Below are 8941 nucleotides of genomic sequence, written 5' to 3'. Positions count from 1 at the left end.
GGAAATTAGTTGATTATAAACAAGGTGCTGTACATGCCTGTAAACCCAGGTTTGGGAGGTGGAGGGAGGAGGTTCAGGAGTTCAAGGCCAATCTCAATTACATAAAGTTCAAACCCAACCTAGGCTACTATGTCTCAAAAAAACCTAAAAAAAAAAAAAAAAAGAGTAGGAAGTGGATGGGTTAGGAAAACGAAGGGTTACAAAGGGAGTGGGATAAGAGAGGGGAAAGGAGGATGAATATGATCAAAGTACATTATGTGCCTAGTGTGGTGGTGCATGCCTTTAGTCCCAGCAGAGGGAAGTAGAGACAGCAAGGTCTCTGTGAGATTGAGGCCAGCCTGACCTACATAGCCAACTGGGGCTACAGAGACCCTGTCTCAAATAAATAAATAAATAAATAAATAAATAAATAAATAAATAAATATGAAGTTGTCAAAGACTGAATTAAAAATTTTGAAAAGCAACAAAAGAGATGAAAAGCAGTTGACTGTGAAACTTGATCTAATGTTTTCAGCTTATAATATTAGTTATTAATTCAGTTAAAATTATTAGTACTCATTTTTAAGCTGCTACAAGTTCTGTTAACCATTTTAGTAAATCTTTTTCTTTTGTAAGAATTTTTTTAAATATTTTTTTAATTTTATGTATATGAGTGTATTGCCTGTATGTATATAAGTGCACCCATGTTGTGCATGCCTGCAGAGGTCAGAAGGTATCAGATTCCCCCAGAACTGGAGTTACAGTTGTTAGCCATCATGCGGGTGCTGGAAATCGAACCCAGGTCTGTGCAAGAGCAGTCAGTGCTCTTAACCACTGGGCCATCTCTCCAGCCCCAAGAATTTATTTATTTTTATTTTATGTATTTGAGTTTTGGTTTTTTTCTTGTGTATATATGCACCACATGCGTGCCTGGTGCCCAAGGAGGTCAGATGAGTGTTGGATCCCCTGAAAGTCAAGTTTTGGACAGTTGTATGCTTCCACATAGGTAGGTGCTGGGAATCAATTGTGAGTCCTCTGCAAGAGCAGCAAGTACTTTTAACCACTGAGCTATCTCTCCAGCCCTAGTAAGTTTTTTCTTTTTCTTTTAGGGGCCAAGTATTGAACTAAGGGCCTTACACATTCAAGGGAAGCATTCTGTCACTCAGCTTCATCCCCAGGCAGGGTCAATTTGTTTTGGTTTGGGACATTTATTTATTTACTTATTGTTTTGTTTTGTTTTCATATAGGATCTCATGTAACCCAGTTTGAACTCAAATTCTCTATGTGGTTGAAATTTGCCTTGAACTCCTCAGCATCCTACCTCCACCTCCCAAGTGCTAGGGTTACAGACATGTGCCACCATGCCTGGGTTTTTGGTTGGTTGGTTTGTTTGTTTGTTTGGTTGGTTGGTTGGTTGGTTGGTTGGTTGGTTAGTTTTTGGCTATTTTTTCCCTTTGAACAAGAAATTATTTTGTGGTTCTAGCTGGCCTAAACTTACTGTGTAAGACCAGATCAGGATGTCTGGAACTTGCAGACATCTCCCTGCCTCTGTCTCCTAAATATTAAGATTACCAGTGTGCAACACCATACCTGACTCTGTAAACCTCCTGTAATTGCTGTTTATTATTTTAGGAAAATGAATGTTTGAAAACCAGAACTATGCCTTATTCTTCACTCTTTGCACCTACCACAGTGATTGACATATAATCAGTGATTGACATATAATAGGCATTCAGTAAGTATTACACAACTGTCTGTAACTCCAACTTCAGGGGATCAGAGACCCTCTTCTGTCATCTGTAGCAACTGCACTCATGTGCATATATAGCCATACACATACATATACACGTAATTCAAAATAAATCTTTTTCTTTCTTTCTTTTCTAGACAAGGTCTCCCTGTAGTCATAACTGGCCTGGAACTCGCTATATAGACCAGGAGGACTTGATCTCATAGAGATCCACCTGCCTCTGTCTCCTGAGTGCTGGGCTTAAAGGCATGAACCACCATACTCAGCTAAAATAAATCTTAAAAAAATATTATATACATTAGTAAAACATATTATAAAATAAGCCACCTAATCTCTTCAACTTGAAGTCCTGATTATTTCTCTTCCCTGATATTTATATATCTATGAATGTACACTCACACGTGGATATCCTATAGAAGTATAGGTTTTGTTGTGATGGTTGAATTTTGTTTCTGTTTTTGTTTTAAGACAGGGTCTCATGTAACCCATGTTGGACTCAAACTGGCTTTATAGCCAAAGATGATCTTAAATTTCTGATCTTCTTGCCTGTGCCTCCCAATTCATGGGATTAAAGGTGTATGACACCAAGCCAATTTATTTAGAGCTAGAGAATCAAACCCAAAGCTGAATGCATGCTAAGCAAGCATTCTATGAACTTAGAAACATGGGGGTGATCTTTTGAAAGTGGGTCTCGTATATCCCAGTCTGGCCTTCAACTCCCTATATAGGATTATCTTGAACATCTAATCCTCATGTCTCCTCTATCTGCCACCTTCTAGAAGTGTTTTTTTAATATTTACTTCATTTTTAATTATGGGGTATGTGTGTACATGAGTACAGGTGTCCCCCAAACCAGAAGAGTCAAATCCCTTGGATCTGGAGTTACAAGTGATTGAGTCACCAGATGTGGGTTCTAGGAACTGAACTCAGGTTCTCTGGAACAGCAGTACATGCTCTTAGCCCTTGAACCATCTCTCTAGCTCCCAAAAGTGTTATTTATATTTTTAGTGTGTGATTGTGTGTGCATGTATGCATATACATGTCTGTGGGGAGTGGACTTCCATGTGTGGGTGGAGTCGATCTCATGCCTGGCTTTTGTGTAGGTGCTGGGGTCAAACTCAGGTCTTCATGTTTGAACAGCAAATACTTTACTGGGTCATCCCTGTATCTAGAAGTATTTGGTGTGTTGTGGTGGGTTATTTATTTATTTTTATTTTTTTGTCTTTTTGAGACAGGGTCTCCCTGTAGCCCCAGCTGTCCTGGAACTCAATATGTAGACCAGGCTGGCCTTGAACTCACAGAGATCTGCCTGCCTCTGCCTCCTGAGTGCTGGGATTAAAGGCTTGTGACACTACGCCTGGCTTCTAGTCGTGTTTTGAATGAACCAAATACTTCTATGTAATTCAGTTGGCAGAGTGCTTTCCAAGCTAGCCTAGGACACATGAGACACTACCTCAAAACAAAAAACAAAGGCTAGTAAGATGACTCAGTGGATAAAAGTGCTTTTCCCCAATTCTGATAACCAGAGTTTGATCTCTAGAGCTACCCATGTGGGTAGAAGGAGAAAATCAACTTCTACAAATTATTCTCTGACTTCCACATGCACACCATGACACCTACATGTACACACACACACACAGATACACACACACAGGACAATAAATAAACAAATAAACAAATGGTTGTGGCAGCAAATATTCTGTAGGATATGCTGAAGAGGTAGAGGCAGGAGCATCATGGGTTTAAGGCCATCCTTTTGACTCAGTGGGTTACCAAAAAGAACCAGGCATGGAGGTACACAACTTTAATCCCAGAATTTGGGAGGCAGAGGCAGGCAGATCTCTATAAGATTGAGGTCAGCCTGGTCTATATAGTGAGTTCCAAGTCAGCTGGGGCTACAGGGAGATCCTGTCTCAAAAAGACCAATAAATAGGGGCTGGAGAGACGGCTCAGTGGTTAAGAGCACTGGCTGCTCTTGCAGAGGACCTGATTTCGATTCCCAGCACCCACATGGTGACTAACAATCATCCATAACTCCAGTTCCAGGGGATCTGACACCCATTTCTAACCTCTGCTTGCATTGCATGGGTGCACTTACTACACATGCATGCAATACACTCATACACATAAAATAAAAATAATTAAATTTAGGCTGGGCGTGGTGGCGCACACCTTTAATCCCAGCACATGGGAGGCAGAGGCAGGCAGATCTCTGTGAGTTCAAGGCCAGCCTGGTCTACATAGTGAGTTCCAGGACAGCTGGGGCTACAGAGAGACTAATTTTTTTAAAATTTAAAGACCAATAAATAAATAATGAAAAGGAAGAGAAATGCTGGGCATGGTGGTACACACCTTTAGTCCCAGCACTCTAGGCAGAGGAAGGTGGATCCCTGTAAGTTCAAGGCCAGCCTGATCTACATAGCCAGTTCCAGGACAGCTCGGGCTACAGGGAGACCCTGTCTCAAAAAAAAAAAAAAAAAAAAAGAGAGAGAGAGAAAAATGAGAACATGAAGTTGGTAGGAGGTGAGCGGGTGGAGCAGTGGATCCAGGAACACTAAGGGGAAGGAATCTGGGTGAATATTGTCAAAATACATTGTATGGGGGCTGGACAGGTGGCTCAGTGGTTAAGAGCACTGGCTGCTCTTGCAGAGGATCCAGTTTCTGTTTCTAGCACCCACATGTGGCTGACAACCATCTGTAACTCCAGTTCCAGGGGCTCTAATGCCCTCTTCTGATCTCTGAGGGCATTGCATGACGCTGGTACACTTACATGCATGCAGGCAATACACTCATACACACAAAATAACTGTAAACATTGAAAAAATACATTTAATGCATTGTTAAAATTTGGGGGGGGGGTGAGACAGGGTCTCTCTGTAGCCTCAGCTGGCCCGGAACTCACTATGTAGACTAGGCTGACCTCGAACTCACAGAGATCCGCCTGCCTCTGCCTCCCAAGTGCTGGGATTAAAGGCATGTGCCACCACGCCTGGCTGCATTGTTAAATTTTTAAAGAAATGATAAAATATTATAGAGAGAGAGAAAGAAAGAATTTTTTTAGGATTTTTTTTAATTGATTAAAAACTCAGACGTGTGGTGGCCTGTGACTGTAATCCTAGTACTTAGAAGGTATAGGAAGGAAAGTTGGGAGTTCAAGACCAGGCTTGGCTACATAGAGAGTTTGAGGCCAGCCTGTGCTACAAAAAATAAAATAAAATAAATTTTAAAATAGGGGCTGTAGAAATGGATCAGCATTTAAGAGCACTAGCTGCTCTTGCAGAGGGCCAGGGTTCAATTCCCAGCACCCACATAGCAGCTAACAACTGTCTGTTACTTCTGTTCTAGGGGATCTGTTGACACCCTTTTCTGGCCTCTGTAGGTATTGCATGTATGTGATATACTTATATACATACATACAGGCAAAATATTCATACACATAAAATAAATTTAAAATTTTAAGATGTTATTTTTAAAATTTTATTTATTTTTATTTTATGTGTATGTGTGTATTGCCTGCATGTAAGTAAGTGCATCTGTGTCGTGCAATGCCCACGGAGATCAGAAGAGACTATCAGATCCTCTGGGACTGGAGTTAGCTGCCATGTGGGTGCTGGGATTTGATCCCCGGTCTTCTGCAAGAACAACCAGTGTTCTTAACTGCTGAGTTATCTCTCCAGCCCCATAAATTTAAATTTTTTAAAAATAAAAAGCAAGCCGGGCATGGTGGCACACGCTTTTAATCCCAGCACTTGGGAGGCAGAGGCAGGCGGATCTACATAGTGAGTTCCAGGACAGCTGGGGCTACAGGGAGACCCTGTCACAAAAAGACCAAAGAAAAGAAAAAGAAAAATCCAGATGCCAACACCCCCAAAGTTTCTTACTCATTAATTTGGGCTTACCAAATTCTGAAATGAGGTTGCTAATCCAGAGACCCATTGTGTAGACCCAAAGGCTGACTACTGACCCATCCTCTACCACCCATGGATCCTATGCTATCTTGGCTGCCCCAACTGTGTCAAAGTTGTGGAGATATTCCTTCACTGATCTAGGCTTCAATTTAATCTAGTGGGATCATTTTCTTACTCACTTTGAGAGTGTCTGAAACTGGATCCTATTTTAGTTGAAGTATTCACAAAGCTTCTGAGTTCAGTGTGCAAGTTGGAAGGGACAGAGCCACCAACCACTCTCCTTCTCTAAGAAGGGGCTGATGAAAAGAGGAGAGGCTGCCAAGAGATGTTCTTGAGCAGCAGCAGAGGGCCCTGGCAAAGCCAAATCCAGCCTCTGATTGCTCTCTCTAAAGGTAAGTAACTGCTCACATTGCCTTCTTTGTGATGTTTTCATTGGAGAAAATTCCATAAATTCTGAGTTTAATAACACTTTCCTATAACCTTGGAGATCTGAGAGAAATGACTTAGGGAAGTCAAGAACTTTGCTTTGTTAGAGCTTTTTTGAAAATTGAAACTTTCATCTGAGAGTGGAAGATAGTATTGGGCATAGCTTCTTTCTGAGGAAAATTCAGGGAACCTCATCCTAGCCAGAGATTGTTTTTGATTTTAGGAAATACAGTAAGAAACTTTCATTATTTCTGGGTAAGGCGATGCACACCTGTAATACCAGCAGTCATGAGGTTAAGGCAGCAGAATTGCTTCAAGTTTGGGACCAGCCTGAACTACATCGAGATGTTAGGCCAGCCAGGGCTACCTAGTGCAACCCTGTCTCAAAATACAAAGTCTTCAATTATTGTTTCTTCACTGTCACCTCTTCCTTAAGACTTATATGTGTCTAGGAAAGAAAAGCAGGATCATTTTACTTTTGGGTTCCCCCCCCCACGTCCAAGAATGCTAATAGGGAGAATGAAATGATTTGGAAGAAAACATATGGAAAAGAAGGGTTTGGTAAGATGGTTTGGCCGGTAAAGGTGGGTGAAGGTATGTATCACCAAGCCTGACAACCTGAGTTGGATTCTCAGGATCCACATGGTAGGAGAGAATCAATTCCCATAAGCTCACAAGTTGTCCCATCACCTCCATGTGTACCCCCTTACATACAAAATAAATAAATGTTAAAAAGAAAAGAAAAGATTGATTGATCTTCCTGAAAGTCAATGTGGAACTGACTTTGCTGAAGATTGTAATGCTGCCTTCCTGTTTCTTACTTTATCAGGACAAAATTTAACATTAACCAATAAATCCACCTCTCATCTTCTTCCCCCACTCTAGTCCTAAGCAGTGCTTCTGTCTGTGTCAACAAAACAGGAGGCCACAAAAAGAAAAACAACTCCAGAACAGGGCTTCTCTTTGGAAATCGAGTTTTGATAGTGTAGCTCTCAAGAAATCTACGTTTTTAAAAAAATATTTTATTTGTTATTTTTATTTTATGTGTATGCATGTATTGCCTGCATGTAGGTAAGTGTACCTGTGTCCTGTAATGCCCAAGGAGGAAAGAAGAGGCTGGCGGATCCCCTGGAACTGGAGTTACAGACAGTTGTTAGCTGTCATGTGGGTGCTGGGATTTGAACCCCGGTCTTCTGCAAGAACAGTTAATGTTCTTAACCGCTGAGCCATCTCTCCAGCCCCAAAATATACTTTTCTAAAGAGAAGGTATTACTCTGTAGCTTCACTGCCCTGTTCTTGTTATATAGTATAGACAGGTCTCAAATTGTCAGTGATCTCCCTACTCTGCCTCCCAAGTGCTGGGATTATAAACATGAGCCACCATACTCTTCAAGAAAAGCTACTTTTACTTGGTGTGGCAATTCACAACTGTAACCCCAGCACTCAGAGGCTGATGCCAAAGGCTTGCCTGGAGTATATAGTGAGTTCAAAACCAGCATAAAATACATAGTAAAACCCTGCCTAAAAAAAAAAAGAAAAAAAGAGGGGCTGGAGAGATGGCTCACATGGCGGCAGACCATCCATAACTCCAGTTCCAAGGGAATCTGATGCCTTCTTCCGAGCTCCGTGGGCATTGTACAACAGGGGTACACTTACACACATGCAGGCAATACACTCATACACATAAAATAAAAATAATAAATAGAAAAACAAACAGTTATTTTTGTCTAATAGTTCTCAAAAAAAAGGAGGGGAGGAAATTAAATATCTAAGTCTACAATAATTTGTTGCCTTTTTTTCCATTAAAAAAATTATTTTAGCTGGGCATGGTGGCACACGCCTTTAATCCCAGCACTTGGGAGGCAGAGGCAGGCAGATCTCTGTGAGTTCAAGGCCAGCCTGGTCTATATGGTGAGTTCCAAGACAGCTGGGGCTACAGGGAGACCCTCTCTCAAAAAGACAGAGATCCACCTGCCTCTGCCTCCCGAGTGCTGGGATTAAAGGCCTGCGCCGCCACGCCTAGCAATCATGCCTTAACTTTTTGTAAAAAAAAAAATAAAAAAGGGGGTGGGGGGGAATCTATAAAACCTAGATCCCTGCATAAGAAAATAAGAGCCAGGGGGCTGGAGAGATGGCTCAGCAGTTAAGAACACTGACTGTTCTTGCAGAAGACCCAGGTTCGAATCCTAGCACCCACATGGCAGTTAACAACTGTCTGCAACTCCAGTTCCAGGGGATCCAACAGCCTCTTCTGTCCTCCAAGAGCATTGCACGACACAGGTGAACTACACGGGTGCACTTACCTACATGCAGACAATACACACCTACCCGTAAAATAAAAATAAGAGCCAATTATGTTCAAGACATACTTAGAACCACAATGACATCAAAGCCCACCCCATCCAGAAGAACAGACTTTACTTGTGAAGGAAAGGAGAGGAAAGGTATAAGCCTAACAGTCTGAATCAGTAAACAAGAAGATCTTTGACTCAAGGGTCAAGCGTTCAGTTTTGGTCAGATAACAAGAAAGAGAATCAAAAGTGACTGTATGCATTCCAGTTTCCAGATACAAAGGCTGTCCATCTTTCTGTTGCACATGAGCCCCCTTCTCAGGGGCTGGAGAAATGGCTCAGCAGTTAAGAGCACTGGCTGTTCTTGCAGAAGACCTGGATTCAAATCCCAGCACCCACATGGCGACTAATAACCATTTGAAACTCCAGTTCCAGGGGACCCAACGCCCTCTTCTGTACTCCTCTAGCATTGTACAACACAGGTGCATTAAAATACATGCAGGAGCAGGGCGTGGTGGCACACACCTTTAATCCTAGCACTTGGGAGGCAGAGGCAGGCGGATCTTTGTGAGTTCGAGGCCAGCCTG

The sequence above is a fragment of the Nannospalax galili genome, unplaced genomic scaffold (assembly GCF_000622305.1).
Source record: "Nannospalax galili isolate Female #2095 unplaced genomic scaffold, S.galili_v1.0 scaffold752, whole genome shotgun sequence".
Classification (NCBI taxonomy): domain Eukaryota; kingdom Metazoa; phylum Chordata; class Mammalia; order Rodentia; family Spalacidae; genus Nannospalax; species Nannospalax galili.
This window is presented reverse-complemented; position numbering follows the sequence as displayed.